At 37.4% G+C, this 20,445-nt stretch overlaps 1 long non-coding RNA gene across 8 annotated transcripts in view; it reads left to right on the top strand.

The window, feature by feature from the left end:
* The window catches only part of LOC125170412 (uncharacterized), a 437,501-nt gene that overhangs the window by 146,817 nt on the left and 270,239 nt on the right, over nt 1-20,445 (top strand). For 7 of the 8 annotated variants that reach the window (XR_007154024.1, XR_007154019.1, XR_007154023.1 and 4 more), the window contains exon 2: nt 10,443-10,568. The exons of the other annotated variant lie outside the window; for it this stretch is intronic. This is a non-coding gene — a long non-coding RNA (uncharacterized LOC125170412). The remainder of the gene's footprint in view (nt 1-10,442; nt 10,569-20,445) is intronic. 8 annotated transcript variants of the gene reach the window in all.

Here is a 20,445-nt window from a genome sequence, read left to right as displayed (position 1 = left end):
GATTTATCTTAGATGTTTATCTTTTGTTTAATCTTTTTAAAATATCTTGTTATTTATTTTTGAGGGAGAGAGAGAGAGAAATAGAGAGAGAGAGAGACAGACAGACAGAGTGTGCGTGGGGGAGGGACAGAGAGAGGGGAGACACAGAATCCAAAGCAGCTCCAGGCTCTTAGCCATCAGCACAGAGCCTGACACAGGGCTCAAACCCATGAACCATGAGATCATGACCTGAGCCGAAGTCGGACACTCAGTCGACTTGAGCCACCCAGGCGCCCCTGGTTGTTTATGTTTTTAATAAAGTATTATCAACTTTAAACTCTTCCAGATTTAAGTTCTTTAACATTATCAAAAAAGCACTACTTCAAGAAATATTTGTCTCCAAAATTCATGGAAATACTTGAAAAGATCATAATTCTATATTAAGCCCTCATGCAAAATTTTCTTCTACATATTTACCATCTTGAGAATGCGTATGAAAACAATAACTGTTTTTAATTCAATAAAATATCCCCTTGGTTCTTAGAATACTTATATCTTACATAATATAATAATGACTTAATGTCTTGTAATTGTTTCTTTAATTTATCATCTCCCCAAGAATGTTGAAATCTCCTAGAAGCCAACAAAGTACTGAAACGATTTATTCTTACTCTCTTCTATTATTAAACATAAAATAGGCATGAAAAAATTTGGGGCTGGTTAAACAATTGGAAATTAATTTGAATACAATCCATTCAATGCCAATAGCTACACATGCTTATATAAAATATGAGTCATTATTCTTTAAGCGAAGTCAATAAATAATTGCTCCAAGAAATCAAAATTTGGTATATATTAAGTAATTCAGCCTTACTTCTTTGTAAAATTATTGATGACTAGGGGCGCCTGGGTGGCGCAGTCGGTTAAGCGTCCGACTTCAGCCAGGTCACGATCTCGCGGTCCGTGAGTTCGAGCCCCGCGTCGGGCTCTGGGCTGATGGCTCAGAGCCTGGAGCCTGCTTCTGATTCTGTGTCTCCCTCTCTCTCTGCCCCTCCCCCGTTCATGCTCTGTCTCTCTCTGTCCCAAAAATAAATAAACGTTGAAAAAAAATTAAAAAAAAAATATTGATGACTATCTATGACTTTGATCATTCAAAGTCATATATATATACATATATGTATATCCAGTTATTGGCTATGCACTGTCAGATACTTTAGCACATATTGTCTTTTTTTTTTTCTTAAAGCATTTCTTAAAAACATCACTGTCTTCACATTATTGATGAGAAAGCTGAGGCTTAGAGAAGTATAACTAATTGTTTAAGATCTTACTGGCAGTAAAAACCAGAGCTGGTATTTAAATGCAAATCTTTAGAATAAATGCAATTAACTTTCCCAAAGTAACATAGATGGTTCATTACATACATATTTTCTGCCCATTATTACTGGTGTGTATTAAGCAGGTATGTAGCATACTAGTGCACATTGTAGAAGATGGAGAGTAACTAGGTTTATCATAGGGATCATTACATAATGTATAAAAATTCTGAATCGCTATGATGTACATCTGAAACTAATAGGATATTTTGTGTCAATCAATTATATACCTGTATTAAAAAGCAAAGAATAGCCTCTAAGCATAGGTCAGCACCACTAAATGGATACACACTAATGCACGTATCATTATAGGACTGGTTTTTTTTAATTTGACATTATGTATATACACCCAGTAAAAGAGAGTTGCTTTTGGCCCTTTCCAAAATAGCTTCTACTTGGAACAGAAAAATGGTGATTATTTTTGTGCCAAGAAGGGTCAAGTAATCTTTATTCATCATCTGTTTCTTTGCATTTACTTTTAATGGTTTTCCTCTCTTGCACTATAGATTAGCAACATTTATATTTAGTGCTTAGCAATATAAAAATATGTGATAGTCTAAGTTCAACTCTATACTATTTAGGTTATTTAATATTTGTTGTTAGGCATATGATAGGAATTCAAATATTTACTTTACTGAGCAAAGACCGTGCCACTATTTTCTTTGGAATTAAGACCACTAAGTCAGTTGATGGGCTCCATCCAAACCACTGGGAATTATAATGCTGATTTCATATGAATTTCATCTAGACTGTTCAAGTATATGTTCATTTTGGCTTTTTGGCACCTCTGACTTTATTGTATCTTCAGGAATTAGGAAAATCAAGTTGAACACTCAGTTTAATATATTCAACCCATAAGTAGCCTCTACAATAGATGCCAAAGCCTAAAAATTCATAAACCCCTCCATACAAAACAGGATTTATGACAGAATCTGTGTTACTTGTTACAAATTACAATGGAAAATTCTCTCTGCTGGGTTTGCTTTTTTCATGACCATAAAGGCTACTAACATAGGGATACATCTTTTTGGTTAGGCTTGTAATCTTTGATTCATCATCTTCAATTTTGAGAAAGCAAGCCCCAAGAAGGGGTCTGGTTTATATCACTGGAATAAGACAATGGCTCTAATCTGCAATCTTCTGTTTTGTTACAACTCTTTGAAGACCAATTTCAATTTTAACTTGTCTGCTTTCCCTTCTCTCTCAGTACAAAGCCGGTTTGATTATGGGAGGAGTGGAGGTAATGGTGGTGGAGGTTGCGGCGGTAACGATGTGTGGGGTGTGTGTGTGTGTGTGTGTGTGTGTGTGTGTGTGTGTGTAGGAGGTACGGTGGCTGGGGAGAATGGAAGGCAGCATACAAGGGCTTTATTGTCAATCTGCTTATAAACCTAACAGATTTTTTAGCTGAAATTTTGCCAATGTTAATTGTACATGCAGAATTCACACTGGGAAAATCTCCTTGGGAAAAAAAAAAAAAAAAAAGATGAAGTGCACAGCCGGCCTGTTATGTAAGATGTTTATTTTCATCCAATTCAACCCACCATAGGCAGAACAGAAAATAGGCCAGCGCTTCTGACCGGTGACATCACCTCATCATCAGGAGAAAGCAGGAAAGGCTGATCACCATATTGTTAGCAAAGAGGATAATTTTCTTCCACGATTGTTTCTCTTGTGGAAACCTTTATTTCTAGAGATAGTGATCTCATCTCCCTTTGATGTTTATTTCTTGAGATTCTGTAATAACAGTGAAGCTACCTGAATTTCAGTCCTTGCACAATGCACGTAAACACTTATTTCAGTGCTTTTTCTCCGGATCTCCAAACTTTACAAGATTGGATCATTTTTAGCAGAACATTGACTATCCTAAGGAGATTGTGGGGTGAGGAAGGATAATCATCTTGATATTTCATTTTATGCAGTATTTTATGTAGCACTGGCTAATTCGCTTTGCAGAATGCTTCCTTTACTTAGATTGTTTCGCTTGTGTCTTTAAGTAAATGAGCATCGTATTTATTTCATGAATACTAAGAACTAATTGCACATTTTTTTTAAAAAGTGTTTTTACAGGCTCATCATCTCTTTTAGAATATAGATATTGTTGCAATTGATAAAGAGTGAAGTAGGTGAAATTGTGTGTGAGCATAGTTACTTTCTATTCAAAATTAAAGGGAAACTAAAAACACGATCCTTTGTATTTTAGAGGTTGATTCAGCTATACTTAAAAAATATATCACAATAAAACTACCCACTCTGGTTTTGCTTATGGCAGCTTTGGAAAAATGTCTTTTCTCTGTTAAGGGGCAATCTTCAAGATCACTCTACATCCACTTTTTAATACTCTGTTCGCCTATTCTTGTTTCATTCTCCCTCTAGAGGAAATTAGTGGGTATTACCTACAAACTTAAAAATTGATGATACCAGCAGGTCTAATTGAAATACAATCATGAGAATAATTCTTTGACTTCATTTATATTCAGCTTAACTTGGTCCTATGGTCCTAGAAGCCATTACCTGAAGCATCTATAATTTTTCAACGTCTGTTTCTTTAAGCTAGAATGTCAGTATGTTAAGGAGTTTATCATTATTATTTTTTCTTTTCAAGAGCAAAACCAGAATTTTCCTGCAAAAGAGTAATTTTATTAGAAAAGGTGGATGTACCAAAGGTTAAAATTTCATTGTCTAATGCAATGAGCCGTGTGCACAACAGTCTGATTCTCGTGTTCTGGAATTCGCTTTACATCTCTTATGTGGTCTTGGAGAAACTAGATGCGATTTAATGTTGTATAAATTGGCAGTAGTGATAAATAAGTGGCCAGGTAACCTGCAGATTCGAGAGTCAAATACTAGGGATAGCACAAAAATATCCATAAACATTTAGCCTGAAAAGGAGTATAGAACATGGCTCTCTTCTTTGCTTTCTAGAGACAAGAATGGCTTGATCTGCGGAAGTCTGTTTTCTCTATCCATAAAATGGAAATGATTATATCTAACTCCAGGGTACGGGATCAAATATATATACATACAGTACCTAGTATGTGAATGACTCAGAGTAAATTATTTTTCTCTTCCAATTTTTTGTAAGAAAAATTCTCTGGGGGCTCCTGGGTGGCTCAGTTGGTTAAGTGTCCGACTTCAGCTCAAGTCGTGATCTCACAGTTCATGAGTTTGAGCCCCGCATTGGGCTCTGTCCTGACAGCTCCGAGCCTGGAGCCTGCTTCAGATCATCTGTCTCCCTCTCTCTTTGACCCTGTCCCACTCACACTCTGTCTCTCTCACTCTCAAAAATAAATAAGTAAAAAATTTTTAGTTAAAAAAATAAATAGACATTAAAAATAATACAAGTTCTCTGGCTCGGGATGAAAAACAAAAGCTTAAAAGTTCACAAAACTTTAGAGGAGATTCTCCCCCATTTTTTATATACCCTATTCCATTCTCTTACTTTAAATTTCAGAGTCAAGGAATGATTTTGTCTTCAAAATGTGTTGCTATACTCTTGCAGAAATGCCAGTCGTGGGAGGGCAGTCTGAAGAGACAGAAATCTGTGATGTCTGTGTCTCAGTAGGGGGCTGTGTTTGTGGCGGGATGTGGAAGGAAAGGAGGGACAGGTACTACTTTATGTTTTGACCTAGAAAGAAGTTCAGCAGCGGAAGTTTAAAAAAGCAAGATACAGTAGAGTATGATTATGTGTATTATATTTGCATTTCAAAAGCCTAGAAAATGATTTATGAATCCATTTGCAGGAAGGTGGGATTATGCAAAACTTTGGGAAACTTTTCCTTTCTCTGTAATGTTTGCATGAAAATATTTCAATAGATGATACACATGTAAATTTTCATAAGGAGAAAGGAAAGTTTTCTCCCATTTCTGAACTCCATTTGGTAACTTAGTCTTCCTCCCCCCAAAAAATCAGTCAGCAGTTTATTTTATAATCTTAAGACTTTTTTATGCGTGATACCTACATAAGCATATATATGCACACACATATGTACATAATTGATTCTTGTTATTCATAGTAGTTATGTTCCAAAGAGTCTCTGTGAACATAGCAACTCCCGCATCATTATTACTCCTCAGTGGATTACAGGGTTAAGTCCCTGTGAGCCTCTGGTCACAACATTGTCACAAACCGATCAATATATAAATTTGTCTTATATGTGTTTCTGGTTAAAGATAGCTTATTTATCAGTCATTAACATCTATCTAACAGCCAGCAGTGCTATCACTCATGCCTGAGCAAAGCTTATCTAACACTTATTTTCTCTGAGGCACATCACAACCTTCTTGTGCTTAGGAACACTAGACAGCACCTCAGCGCTATGCCTGGGCCATTTTAAACAGCAAAGTCACCAATAAAAAGCACACAAATGAGAAAAAATGGGCACTAAGCACACTGTAATAAGGACACTTACTCACCGCTCACATAGGAACAAAAACAAGAAGGCACAGTGCCACATTGTTTGACCTAGGAAGTTTTGTGAATATTGATTTTGAGGTTATAAATAAATTTTAGCAAGTAAACAAATCCATGAATAATGAGGATTGATTGTGTGTGTGTGTGTGTGTGTGTGTGTGTGTGTGTGCGTATTCTTTGTTACACATTAGCTATATATTATATACACTATTCTGAACATTGCTTTATGGTATTTCTTAGTGTTTAATAATACAAACTCTGAAGTGAGGTGATTTAGGATCAAATCCTGACATTACCTTTTATTAGCTTGTGACCTTGAGCAGGTTACCTAACCTTTATGTGCTCCTCATCTTAGCTCTAACACAGGAATTCTAAGAGTACCTACTCAAGGGGATCGTCGTGAGGACCAAATACGTTAATAGACAAAAAGCACTTAGGACATATCCACTGTCATTTGAAAGTATACTTCGGGGATTATTCCTTATTGGCCCATTCTTTTTTAAAAACAAAATAGTGTTACATTGTTATGACTACATCATCATTTTTTAACCTCCTGCCCACAGAGTACATTTAGATAAGTTCTCTTTTGCCTCAGTAAGAACTCTGGAATGCACACATTTCCATTTGCACATGTGGAGATCTATCTCGAGGCAAGAGTTGTGAATTTTTAATTTTGATGTCTATTACCGCATTTCTCTCTAGGATTTGTTATAATATTCATGAATAATCAGGGAGAAAAGGCTGTTTGCTTTCAATAAAGAGAGAAAAAAGAATGACTCTTAGTTTTTGCCTCAGATGCAAAGATTTTTTTCCCTTTTGTCAAGCTGACTGAGTGATTCCTTAATTATTTGCCATGCCAACGTAAATAAGAAGAATAAGAACATTTTTGCCACCCCGTGTTTTAGATTTACAAAGCGTCAGAAGGATTGCACGCATTTTGCAGACTTTATGAGAATTCTCTCTAAGCCCACCACTGCAGGATACTGTAGTGGCCAGTAAGATTTTACCCTCTCTGTTAAGCAGGAGTAAAACTATCATTTCCTTACTTGGTGTCCCTCTTTACATTTGTCAGCCTCCAGTGAAGTCTCTCGCGTTTTGCGTTATTTAGGAGATTACGTAGGAAGAACAGGATAATTGATGCGCATTGTGCTTTATGGACACTAGTACAACTAGAAGAAACTTGGTGGGAAAAATTTTGTTTATGAGGATCTTTTTCACAGCAGAGAGCATTTCACAAAGAGCTTTCACAAAAATGATTCTAACATAATGCAGTCTTCTGGCTTCTTCAACATTTCCACCTTAGTGCTGCCTGCCTGTCCCCCAAATCATTGCAAGGCAGGCGTGATTGAGGTTTTGCTTCCTTTTACAACTGTGTTTTAAGGGCATATTATGTTTCACTTCTTTTATTATTTTTTCTTTCTTTAGGAACATTCATCAATCTCTTTACAAGCAACCACAAAGATATCTGGAATTCTGATTATAGGCTGTGGAGACAATAACCACAAAGAACCGAGCTGCGGCACATTTTCAACAAGGGGAGGATGTCGTTGGAAGCTCTCTATGGGAGTGGGAAAAGGTTCCAGAAAATAGTCTGAGTCACTCTTATTAGGAGAGTCAGGGAGAAGAGCAGCTGTGTGAAATTAGTACCAGTATCTTCCTATCCTTCATTTTAAACTTTTCAAAAGATCTTTTCCTGGTCAATTCTTCCTGAGAAGGGCAACCTAATCAGACATAATCTTTGCTTTTAGAAGTTACCATGGTGACTGGTCAAGACAGACTGTCTTGTCTCTACCTCACACAGTTTGTATGGTGCTAAATAAGTCTTATATACCATCAGAGTTTTTCTTTGAGTGATAAAACAAATAGGGAGCATTGAGATTTTTCACAGCAATCAGAAATGATATTTCCCCATATTGATTTTTTCCTTTCTTTTTGCCCTTTCTTATCTGGGCTGTCTCTCTTTGAAGGATACATCAAGGCACAATCCTTATAACAGGAAGCCAAAATACAGTGAATCTTTAAAAAAAAACACGGACCAGGATAGTGAAAGATTTACCTACCACTTATATTCTGTTAAAGTGAAAGACAACTTCACTCCCCCAAGCTGACGAACAGATTAGCACAGACACTCAGAAGGCACCGTTATGGTTAAGCGAACATAAGAACAGCCCCCAACTGGTGGGGGGGGGGGGTGGCGAGATAGGAAGAAACACTGCATGCTAACTTAAACATAATTTTAAACAGACTTTATTTTTTAGGGCAGTTTTAGGTTCACAGCAAAAATTAATGCAAAGTACACAGCTTTCCTGTACATCCTCTCACACCACACATGCAGAAACTCCCTCACTGTCAACAGCACCCACCAGAGTGGTACATTTGTTACAAATGGTGAGCCTACAGTGACATCATTAACACCCACAGTCCATGGTTTATATTCCTCTTCATTCTTGGTGTCGTACGTTCTATGGAGTTTGACGAAAGTGTAACGACAAATATGCATAATTATGGCCGCTTCACTGCTCTAAAAAACCTTTTGTACTCTGCTTATTCATGATCTTTTTACTGTCTCCATAGTTTTGGATTTTCCAGTTTTGTCATATTGTTGGAATCATACTCTAGGTAACTTTTCCAGATTGGCTTTTCACACTTAGTAATATGCTTTTAAGGGTTTAGCGGTTTTTTTAAGAAAAAGAAATCCCATTTTCTTCTTCTGCTTTATTGACCATTTCATTTTCCTAAAGCTTCTGATTCTTTGAAGCCAACGAACGAAGTTTATTTAGCTAGCCAGAAAATGCCAAGTGCAAAGAGGTTCAGAATTTGGAATCAGTCTCCAAAGAGGAAAAAAAGAGAGCTAAAGGAAACATTAAACAAGACAGAGAGAAACAAGGAAATGCCACCAGTGCTATGACCACCACCACCAACAACCAAAGTCAAGCAGACAGGAGAAGGACGGATCTGAAGGCAGAAGCTTTAGAAAAGTAGGTAGTGGCAGAGAGGGGCCTCTAACAGTGAGGTAGCAAGGATGTATGGGAAGAGTTCCTCAGCCGGGGGGGAGGGGGGGCGAAAACTAACTTTAAGTTCTGGACCCTCCAAGGCACGCACATGCTCTTGTCCGGGGATTGAAGAAGCCGTGAGCTATTCTCTGCAGCGCTCTACCCCAAAAGGCCGGAGAGCTGAGGAAATGCCCAGAGAGTTGTTAACGCTCTGTTTACTGGTAGGCTGTGAGTCAGCGCTAGGTCTGAAGTTTTCTCCCATCCCCTGATTAAAATTAATCGCCTTCTCAGGGCTCCCAAAGCTCTTTGTTTATGACTCATGTGGGCAGATTAATCATTTTAGGTTTTGCATTACTGTTATTTATGTTCTAGTTTTTCTTCTTCACTAGACTGCAAATTCCTCTAGGACAGGAATCTTGTTTCTCTTCAACTTTGCGTTATGCCCAGCACTTTACAAACAGCAAATGTTCAATAAACATTGGTTAAATAGAACCGAGTTTGAATCTATAGGTACATGATACGATTTTTCCCTCCCCTAACAAAGTGATATATATGGATGACAAGGTCTGTGTTTGCCACTTTTACTGTTGCCTAACAGAAAGGATGGCTATGATATCTATGAAAACATGGTGGGTAAACATTTGGAGATACTATCTTTTTCTTTTCCTATAACTCCCCACAAGTCTTTCTGGGTTTTGGTTTGTAAAATGTCTAAACATTTGGAAGGAGGAATTTGAAGGGATAGACAGATTATCTCGAAATAAACTAGCACACAAAAAACAATCCCTTACTGTATATCCTTATAAAAAGACCTCTGAGTTGGGGTGGAGGAGAAATGGCAAGCTAAATAGAGAGAGGTCTATGTATCCCCAAAGCAGAGGAAAACTGTGCACCACAGTGCTGCTGGGAAGGCCACAAGACCCAAGAAAGAAATAGCTGTGGGGCACATAAGGCAGATGGCCCCATATGCAGTCTGGAAAAAAAAAAAAAAGAAAGAAAAGAAAAAAAGTCCCATGCCAGAATCATGGCTCAGAACAGCAGAGAATCCCTGGATCTGAAGGGAACCAGGCAGATGGGGATAATGGATATTCCAGTGAAAATCAATGTGGACAGATCACTGAGAAGCAGATTGCTTCCCTCTCCCCCACCTGCATTCTGTACCCTTCCAAATACCATGCCTGGGTAATATCCTGGAACAAAAGCTGTAGTATGACCACAAGGTAGAAATCCTAAAAGTTTTAAAGGTTAAGGTCAGTATAATGGGGGCTCTATGTAAGATATTAAGTTGAATTATAGAAAATAACCAAATTTTGTTACTCAGACAGTTGTATTTATAGACTCAGATTCATACTTGTTTCAGGAATTTGAGGTCAGGGAAGAGCCCCCACACTCTTGAATCTTAATACCTGTAAACAGATAGAAAGGATAAGGAGCTGTTGAGTCAACAATTTACTTTGAAATGAAAAGAGAAAAATAATTCAACAAGATTTCCTAATGTTCCAGTGTCTCAATTAGAAGTTCTAAAGTCAAAAGAATTTATCCCTAAATTACATACTTCGGTTATCAGTCTCCAAAAATGTCTGCATTTAGAATTAGATGAAATTTTATAACATAAATAAAAATGAATTTTGAATACTACTATCTGTGTATTCAGCCTTACTCATGAGCATTCATATTTTGTAGGAAACAATTTCCAGTTCAGTGAAAGGGTTGAGGCCATTTATCATAAAAACCTGAGGGATAGAGGCAGCCATGACATTGTTTTGTGAAGAAGTCGATGTGTTGCTGCTTTCATGACCAGACAACAGGGTAAGAATGTAAGCAATTCCCTTTGAGTTTGAGTTTTGGGTGCCACCTCCTGAAGACTCAGGAGATTCACAAAATGAATATAGTAATTACAAATTCTCTTCATTCTCTCACACCCTAGCTATCTTCGCATATATTTGTTGATAGAGAACCTACTTCCTGACTCCCGTTTCACTGTTTCGTAGAGAGGGTGACCAACAGTCATGGTCCCCATGTATACATAGATACATATATATATTCAGTCAGAGAAAGAAATACTCTTTTGCCTCTGAGAGCCTTACTTCTGTGTTTTTTTCTGATCTTCTTAACTCCAATGTAAATGTTTTATCTTGGTAAATGAGGCTATTCCTTATCCCTTTTCCTGCCTTGTTGCCGAAGCCAGCCATCTTTGTTTACTAGGCACAGCAATTGTGCTGAGTAGCTTGCATTCCGTAAATCATGCCGTGTGATTCCCAGCTTTCCATATGCATCTTACTTTGTGTGGCGTTCCCTACAACTCAGAAAGGCTAACTAAATCATCTCCTGTACGCATGCATCCCTTCTTTCCTTTCCCATTCTGCAGGTAGAATTGTCCACTTTCTCTTGCCCCACTATACCACACACATTATTTATTCATTCATTCACGAAAAACTGATTAAATAATATCGACTATTTGCCAGACACTGTGTTAGGTATTGTCAAACTGAGGGAGGAGGTTCATGCTCTCAGTGATCATGCATACTAATTATAACTGTCATTCAGACATGAACTTTATTCCTTACTGTTCATCTCATTCTATTTTGTTAAGGATCATTGAGACTGATACAGTTTTATTTATTCATTATTGTGTCCTCATCACCATCCGTGGGGGCTTAAACGTAATAGGCATTAAATAGATGTGCTCAATTCAAATTTTCCTCTTGCCATAAATGATGAAATGGAATCCCTTGAGGGTTTTTTTTTAAGTTCCGTTTTTAAATTAAAAAAATTAATGTGTACTTGTAAAACACAGAGGTAAAAAAAAGAAAAAACTCAATGAGTTCTTCACCATCCTTAACGTCCCTGGGTTAGCCAAAGTTAACAATATGGTTCTACTCTTTCTTCTATCCCTTATTCAAAACTACATAAACATATATAGGGATTTGACTTGCATATTTTATAAATATGCAGCCTATATTTTCATGAAGGATATCTATCTGCAGTTTCCTTACAGTGTCTTTCAGAAACATTTTAACTACACATTCAATTTCTTTAATAGATACAGGAATATTCAGGCTATCCTTTTCTTGGATGAATTTTGGTGTTTGTGTCTTAAAAACTTTGCCCATTTCACTTTGGTATTGAATTTATTAGCATAAAATTGTTATGTTTTCAGATACCCTTGCATGTTCTGTAGAATTTAATTGTGTTCCTCAAGAAAATTTTTTTAAAAATTGACATATAAGCTAATCGTTCCACTTCTGGGTGTATATCCAAATGAACTGAAAGTCGGATCTTGAAGAGATATTTGGACACCCATGTTTATAGCACCATTATTCATAAGAGCTAAAACAGGGAAGCAACCCACATGTCCATCAGTGAATTAACAGATAAGCAAAATGTATGCTTTTTAACAGATAAGCAAATGGTATGCTGTTCAGCCTTAAAAAGGAAGGAGATTCCACAATATGCTACAACATGAACGAACCTTGAGGACATTATGCTAAGTGAAATAAGCCAGTCACAGAAAAACATACCATATGATTCCATTTGTAGGAGGTACTCAGACTAGTCAAAACCATAAAGACAAAAAATAGAATGGTAGTCACCAGGGGCTGGGGGCTGGGGGATGGGACATTGTTTAATGAGGACAGAGTTAGTCTTAAATGAAAAGAGTTACAGCAACAGAAGGTGGTGATGGTTGTATGACAGTGTGAATGTACTTAATATCACTGAACTGTACACTTAAAAATGGCTAAGATGATAAATTTTACATTGTGTGTGTTTTACTTCCATAAAAACCTTTTTAAAAATTGTCAACACCTAGGATCCAAGAACTGTCTTTATTTTTAAGTTTTGTATCCACAGACCTAGAAGAAATGTCTAAAACCATGTAGTATCTTGAAAAGTATCTCTAGAAACCAGTAGTCAACGTCGCTAATACCAGAAGACAGTTTGTCTGTAAAAAGCCGTATTTCGGCGCCAGGGTGGCCCCGTGGGTTAGTGTCCGACTTCAGTTCAGGTCATGATCTCATAGCTGGTGGGTTTGAGCCCCTCATCAGGCTCTGTGCTGACAGCTCAGAGCCTGGAGCCTGCTTCAGATTCTATGTCTCCCTCTCTCTATGCCCCTCCCTGCTTGTGCTCTCTCTGTCTCTGTTTCTCCCTCTCTCTCTAAAATAAACATTAAAAAACTTTAAAAAAGAATAAAAAATAAATAGATAAGCTGTATTAAGCCGTAAATCAGAAAAGGTGGGGGTGGGGAAGCAGCAGTAGAAATGAGCTGAACAAGAGATGCTCATAGCAATGTACTCTTTCAGGTGACAGGTTTAGATTTTTAATTTATTCTTTAAAAAAATTTTTTTGATGTTTATTTTTTTAGAGAGAGAGACAGAGTATGAATGGGAGAGGGGCAGAAAGAGAGGGATACACAGAATCCAAAGCAGGCTCCAGGCTCTGAGCTGTCAGCACAGAGCCTGACGTGGGGCTTGAACTCACAAACCGGAGATCATGACCTGAGCCAAAGTCGGACGCGTAACTGACTGAGCCACCCAGGCATCCCAGATTTTTAATTTATCCTTATTGGTGTAGGAGATCGTATCTATTAGCTGGGGATAAATACTATTCTTCCTAGTAAGTTAATCCAACAGTGACACCAACAAATATACCCCACATCAAAGACTGAAATACCAGACAGTATCGGGTGGGTGGAGACATCAAGCAGCATCCATGTCATGGTGTAGAGGCCCATTCTCACAATGGCAGGTGGCTCGAGAGGGCAAACAGGGAGAATGTTCCTACCCTATTTATAGGCAAACACTGACCCGGATAGGCTTCTTTTAAGGAGGAGTATATAGAAAAAAATGAAAATCTGAAACACAAAAAAGACTAAAAATATAACACTGAATAATACAGAAGAAGATACATATGCACATGCACATATATGGATAGACATAAACGTGTGTATTGTGTGTACATGTGTTGATATAGATATGATATAAATATAGAAGATACAGCTATAGATATTTGCTATGGGGAAAAGAGCCATTTGAAAAATGCTAGTTACTCTCTGAGACCTGTTATTCAACAGAGGTTTATTTATTTATTTATTTATTTATTTATTTATTTATTTATTTTAATGTTTATTTTTGAGACAGAGAGAGACAGAGCATGAAGGGGGGAGGAGCAGAGAGAGAGAGGGAGACACAGAATCTGAAGCAGGCTCCAGGCTCTGAGCTGTCAGCACAGAGCCTGACGCGGGGTTGAACTCATAGACCGTGAGATCATGACCTGAGCCGAAGTCGGAGGCTCAACCGACTGAGCCACCCAGGCGCCCCTCAGCAGAGTTTTAAATATTTAATGCATATTCCCTTTTATAATTCACATGAGTAATGATAAGATTATTCCCATTTTACAGATGAAGAACAGACAAAACAGTAGTAACATGCTCATATGGCTTTGTAAATGGCAAAGCCAGGGTTCAAACTCAGGGAACCTGACTCCAGAGTCTGAGCTCTTGGCAGACTTGAAAAAAATTGCCATATGGTTTCAATAAAATGCTAAGATGATGGATTATAATAAAAGAGTTAAAGTGAAATAATAGAAAAGGAGTCAATTTAAAAAAGGGGCTAGTTGGGGCGCCTGGGTGGCGCAGTCGGTTAAGTGTCCGACTTCAGCCAGGTCACGATCTCGCGGTCCGTGAGTTCGAGCCCCGCGTCAGGCTCTGGGCTGATGGTTCAGAGCCTGGAGCCTGTTTCCGATTCTGTGTCTCCCTCTCTCTCTGCCCCTACCCCGTTCATGCTCTGTCTCTCTCTGTCCCAAAAATAAATAAACGTTGAAAAAAAAATAAAAAAAATAAAAATTAAAAAAAAAAGGGGCTAGTTGAAAAAACTGACAGATTCTAGTAAAAAGAAACTTAAAATTTTGTAAGGTAAGGAAATGTTATAAGGATATATTTTTTTTTTATTTAAAAACAAATGTTTATTTATTTATTTTGACAGAGGAAGAGAGAGAGCACGATCAGGGGAGGGGCAGAGAGAGAGGGAGAGAGAATCTCAAGCAGGCTCCATTCTTCAAGTAGGAGTTGAACATTGGGCTCGATCCTATGACTGTGAGATCATGACCTGAGCCTAAACCAAGAGTCGGTCACTTAACTGACTGAGCCACCTGGCACCTCATATGGACATTTTAAAGCAGCAGCATTCAAACAGGCACTAGAAACAATAAACCATAGAATCAAATTGTCAAAATTATCAAATCAATGATATGGAGGAAAAACAAAATTTGAAAGTTCTCTCAGAGTCTGGGAACAAAAGAAAAGATGAAAACTGTAGGAGAGAATTCGTTAGCCATGAAGTCTGGAGATTGAAGAACACAGATACAACACACACAGGCGCGGCACTCACGTCCAGACCCGCTGAACTAAATGCATACAACCAGAGCCGGCACCTATCCCTCGGAATTTCAGCTCCCAGGTGTAAAATTTTGGAGATTCTCTAAGCATTTTGCAAAAGAAGTTTGTAAACTTGAATTTGTAAGTTGTAAGAAGAATTTGTAAGAAGTTGTAAATATGAATTTTTTAAACAAACCAATTTAAAGTTTTGGACAGAGTTGAAAATGGGAATCTAAACATGCATGTCTATATAGTTGCAAGAATCATTTTTTATATATGAAATTTCTATAAATGAAGTATGTGCTGGTCACTGTTTTAAAACACTTGTATTATCTAAGTCACACAATACTTTCCATTTATGGACAAGGCCACTGAGAGTTGCATAATGTGTAACTCATAATGTGTGGCTTAGTTGGTTAAGCATCTGGCGTTTGGTTTTGCCTCAGGTCATGATCTCTTGGTTCGTAAATTCAAGCCCCGCATTGGACTCCATGCTAACAATGAGGACCCTGCTTGGGATTCTTTCTTTCTCTCTCTCTCTCTCTCTCTCTCTCTCTCTCCCTCTCTCTCTCAAATAAATAGTTTCTAAGTGCTGAAGTAAGGATTCAAAAATACCAGGTAGTCTGTCTTCCAAACACTAGATTAAGATCAATACCTTCATTCTAGTTCTATGTGACAAATAATAACAATACTATGTTTTGGAGAACTATTGCTATCACTACCTTATAAATAAGGAAGCTGAGGCCCAGAGAAACTTAAATGACTTTCCTAAGGTTCAGTATCTGCTGAAGGTAGAGGACCCAAGTCTAGGTGTTCTGATAGCCCAAATATCACCCTGTCCTTTATGCCACCAGTGTCTTTTGTCATAATTCATCCAGAGCTTCCTTAGCAGCCTAAATATGATCAGCAGACCATGTTAGGAAGAGTATCCAAATTGATTGCAGGAGACTATTGGGTTGATGATGATCTGATTGCTACAATTGCCCTGCCACAATTTCAGCTCATTATACAGCCACAAAACAGTTCTAGAAATTGAAGCTTGGGACCATGATCAGGAAATTCTACTTTGAGAATTCTAAGAGTAGTCCTTTGTGTCAACTCCCTTCATTTGAACCATCTGGAGAGATGGTTTCTACCATTATCCAGACTGACACTAATGTATAAGTCATTTGGGACTTATGTCAATTATGTCCAGTAGTACAAGGAGAGATACTGCTTTTCAGTGTGCTGCCTCCAGTCAAGGAAGTTCAAGGGAGTAATTTGTAAGCCTCAAAAGTATGAAGGAAGGAAGGAAGGAAGGAAGGAAGGAAGGAAGGAAGGAAGGAGGGGAGAAAGGGAAGGTAAGGAAAGGGAGATAAAAGGAAGAGAACCAGTTCCTACCCTGATGTGACTACTGGCAAACTGGAGGATTTAAAACATTTCTGCATGCCCTTCCTCAAGGGAAAGCACACACACGCAAGGGAGTTTTAAATAGAAGCAGCTGACTGTTCCCTTTAGTCCATCCCCATAGGAACTCCCCTCTGATTCCAAAAGAACTCTTGTATTTTTCAATTCAACATTTTTTTTTCAGTTCTATTTGAGAATTTGAAATGTTAGGCTTATTTCTCCGTAAACTATTTTATACACATAATAACCCGCTCTGGGGTCCGTGTGGGTCAGCCAACATTGGCACACCTTCGGTCTACTGAGGCTCTCTTGTGTACTCCAGTCCTGACTTTGCTTCAAGCCTGCTTTGTGTTGGCTGCTGAACATACAGAGTTGTATGTTATTAATTCCACAGCTTATTTTGAAATTTGCCCCTGAGACCATCTCTTCAACTGCCCTTCAGTCCAAGACACAAAGCTTTTAGTCTCTAGTATTTCTCTATCAAATGGCTTATATTATCATTATTTTTCCACTTTCTTTCCAGAATAATATAATCTATTTGAGTTTTTATTAGACTTGTGTGGCCAAAAGATACTGGGCCAGAGTAATTAAATGAAGCAAATGAAACATTTATTGATGGCAATATGTCATTGAGTGAAGGGGAGCGTTTCAGAAGTAAAGATTTTTTTTCCCCACAAGTAACACATTGCCATCTGTTCCCATTTCACACAAATCAGTACTGAGGGAGCAACATGAAAGAGAAAATTGGGTCAACATTTACATTTCAAGTCAGGTTGGATTTTGCTTTGTCAGTTTCTTTGGACTGGAAATCTAAAGGTTAAGAGATTATTTCAGGCATGGGGTAAGACGAGAAATGGATCCTTCTGGGTAGCCCCACGAAACTGTGAGACCCAAATAAAGGCAAAGGAAATTACAGGGAAGAAGCAGTGTTTTGTGTGAGCTAAGTCTGCCCTTAAATTTATGAGGCCAAAAGGATCAGAAAATTCACTTTAACCTGCCATTGTTAAATCTCTGTGTTCAGCCCTTCTTTTCTAATGAACTGTACTTGGTCTAAACATGTGCCTCTAGGTTACATGGAGACCTGCAAGGTTATCCATCTGACTAGTGGCCTAGAAATATCCAGTACTTAAAAAGATTAATCTCAAAGCACATTTAATGAATAAAAACCATTATCTGTACATTCCCTTACTATAGCAGTGAGTAAAACTTTGCAAAATCATAAAGAGACTGAAGTGTGGGGTTTGTGGTCTAGGGAGATCAACAAAGGTGGGAAACTTTATTCATCCTACAAGAATATCTTGGAGGATTCTGAGCCAGGACATGTTCTTCCTGCTCTCAACTGTGTGTGTGTGTGTGTGTGTGTGTGTGTGTGTGTGTGTGTGTGTGTGTACAGCACATTCTTGTGTATGTGTGTTTTGGCGGTGGCGCTAAGATAGAATCTTTCCTTATTGGGGCGCCTGGGTGGCTCAGTCTGTTGAGTGTCTGACTTCGGTTCAGGTCATGATCTTGCAGTCTGTGAGTTTGAGCCCCTGGTTGGGCTCTGTGCTGACAGCTCAGAGCCTGGAGCCTGCTTCAGATTCTGTGTCTCCCTTTCTCTCTGCCCCTCCCCTGTTCATGCTCTGTCTCTTAATAATAATAAGTACACTTTTAAAAAAATTAAAAAAAGAATCTTTCCTTATTACTCATTCGTAGTTGGCCTAATGGACCTAAGAATTATCAAAAATCTCCTTCTTTAATTTTTTAAAAAGTAAAGTTTTACTTTTACATGTTAAAAATGATCTGGTATTGATAATCTACTTTCTTATTTTGATTTTAGAATCTTCTTCTTCATGACCCAAACCCATTTAAATGTGTTGCTTAACACTCACATGATGCTATTTGGACTGGATTTTGGTAAACAGTCAATCTAGAATTCACTTGTATCATTCACATCCCTGATAAAATTCTTTAATATCTTCTCATTGCCTTTTGAGTTAAATACAAAGTCTTTATCTAAATGTAAAAGATCTGCATGGTCAGTCTCTTAAGACTTTCCCTATTTTAAGATTTTTATCCTACTTCACTGCCTTCAGTTGTTGAGCATTGTATTCTAAAAATGTCATTTAGGGCAATTTTTAAAAATAAGGTTGTATTTTCACTGATATACTGATCCACTTTTTTCCTAAATATTACTTAGAGTTATTAAAATCTCCAATTATAGCTGGATTTTTTTTTAACTCTTCTGTTATTTCTCTCAATTTTTGCTTCATATATTTTGCAGCTCTTTTATTAAGACATCCACATTTAGGATTTTTGTAACTTCTTGATGAAGTGACCCTTTCATTGTTATGAAATATCTCTTCTTATCATATTTTTTGTCCGATATTAGTTTAGCTACACTAGCTTTCTTGTGCTTATGGTGCTCAATTTCAACCTATTTACATGTGATATTTAAAATGTGTTTCTAGCAAACAGCATGTAGTTGGGTTTGCTTTTTATCCAATTTGGATGAAAAAATGGAGTATTTACGGTGATCAAAAGGAATTAAATCTTACCATTTGCAACAACATGGATAGAATTAGAGTGTATTATGCTAAGTGAAATAAATCAGAGAAAGACAAATATATTATTTCACTCATATATGGAATTTAAGAAACAAAACAGATGAACATAGGGGAAGGGAAGCAAAAATAAGATAAAAAAAGAGAGGGAGACAAAACATAGAGACTCTTAAATACGAGAGAACAAACTGAAGGTTGCTGGCGGAGTGTTGGGTGGGGGGATGGGGTAAGTGGATGATGGGCATTAAGGAGGGCACTTGTTGGGATGACCACTGGGTGTTATATGTAAGTGATGAATCACTAAGTTCTACTCATGAACTCATTATTACACTATATGTTAACTAACTTGGATTTAAATTAAAAAAAATGGAGTATTTAATCCAGTTAATTTGTTTCATATATGTTTTTGTACCTTTTGTTTTGAAATATTTTTAGATTTACAACAAAACTTACAAAAGTTACAAAAGTACTACCGAGAATTCACATGTACCTCATAGTCTTATTCCTCTGATTATAATGGACACAACCACTGTGCAATTATCAAAGCCAGGAAATTAACATTGGTAGAATATTATTAATTAAACTTGAACCTTCCTTGAATTGCACCAGTTTTTTCCCCCAATGTTTCTTTTACTCTTCCAGGATCCTTTTCAGGATCTCATACTGCATTTAGTTATCATTCTCCATTGTCTCTTCTAATTTGTGATTTTTATATTTATATTTATATTTTTATATTTATATCTTTTATTTATATTTATATTTTATTTGTATTTTTCCTCATCTTTTATGACATTAACATTTTGGATGAGCACTGGTCAGTTATTTTGTAAAATATTTGGATTGCTCCGATATTTTCTCATCATCAGATTGAGGTTGTACACTTTTTTGGCAATCACACCACGGAAGAGTTATGTCCTTCTCAGTGCATGATGTCAGAGAGTCCAAGATTTCAGTATGTCTTAATGCTAGTATATTAATCTTGATCATTTCGTGAGAGTGGTGTCTACTCAGTTTTCCACTATAAAGTTACTATATTTCTCTTTGTAATTGATAAACATCTTGGGAAAGATATTTTGCAATTATGCTAATATTCTGTTTCTCCTAAAACTTTGGCCCATTGATACTGATTTCCATTGGTAGATAACATATTTCAAACGCGTAACTACTGCTCTGATACAATTATTGGATTATATGTAAGACTGTTTATTCCAATTCAGGTCAGAGCAAAAAGGGCTGGTATAATAAATTTCAGCAGCCATGCCACTTGAGGCATATGACCTGGCAGTACCATGGTACTAGGGGTATCTATGGTGGAGAAAGATGCCAAATAGAGCCCCTGGCAAGACCAGTAGGAGAATCACAGCACAGAAATCTAACATTATGGAAC

The sequence above is a fragment of the Prionailurus viverrinus genome, chromosome B4, assembly GCF_022837055.1.
Source record: "Prionailurus viverrinus isolate Anna chromosome B4, UM_Priviv_1.0, whole genome shotgun sequence".
NCBI lineage: Eukaryota > Metazoa > Chordata > Mammalia > Carnivora > Felidae > Prionailurus > Prionailurus viverrinus.
The sequence above is the reverse complement of the archived record's forward strand: the minus strand, read 5'-3'. Positions and strand labels throughout refer to the sequence as shown.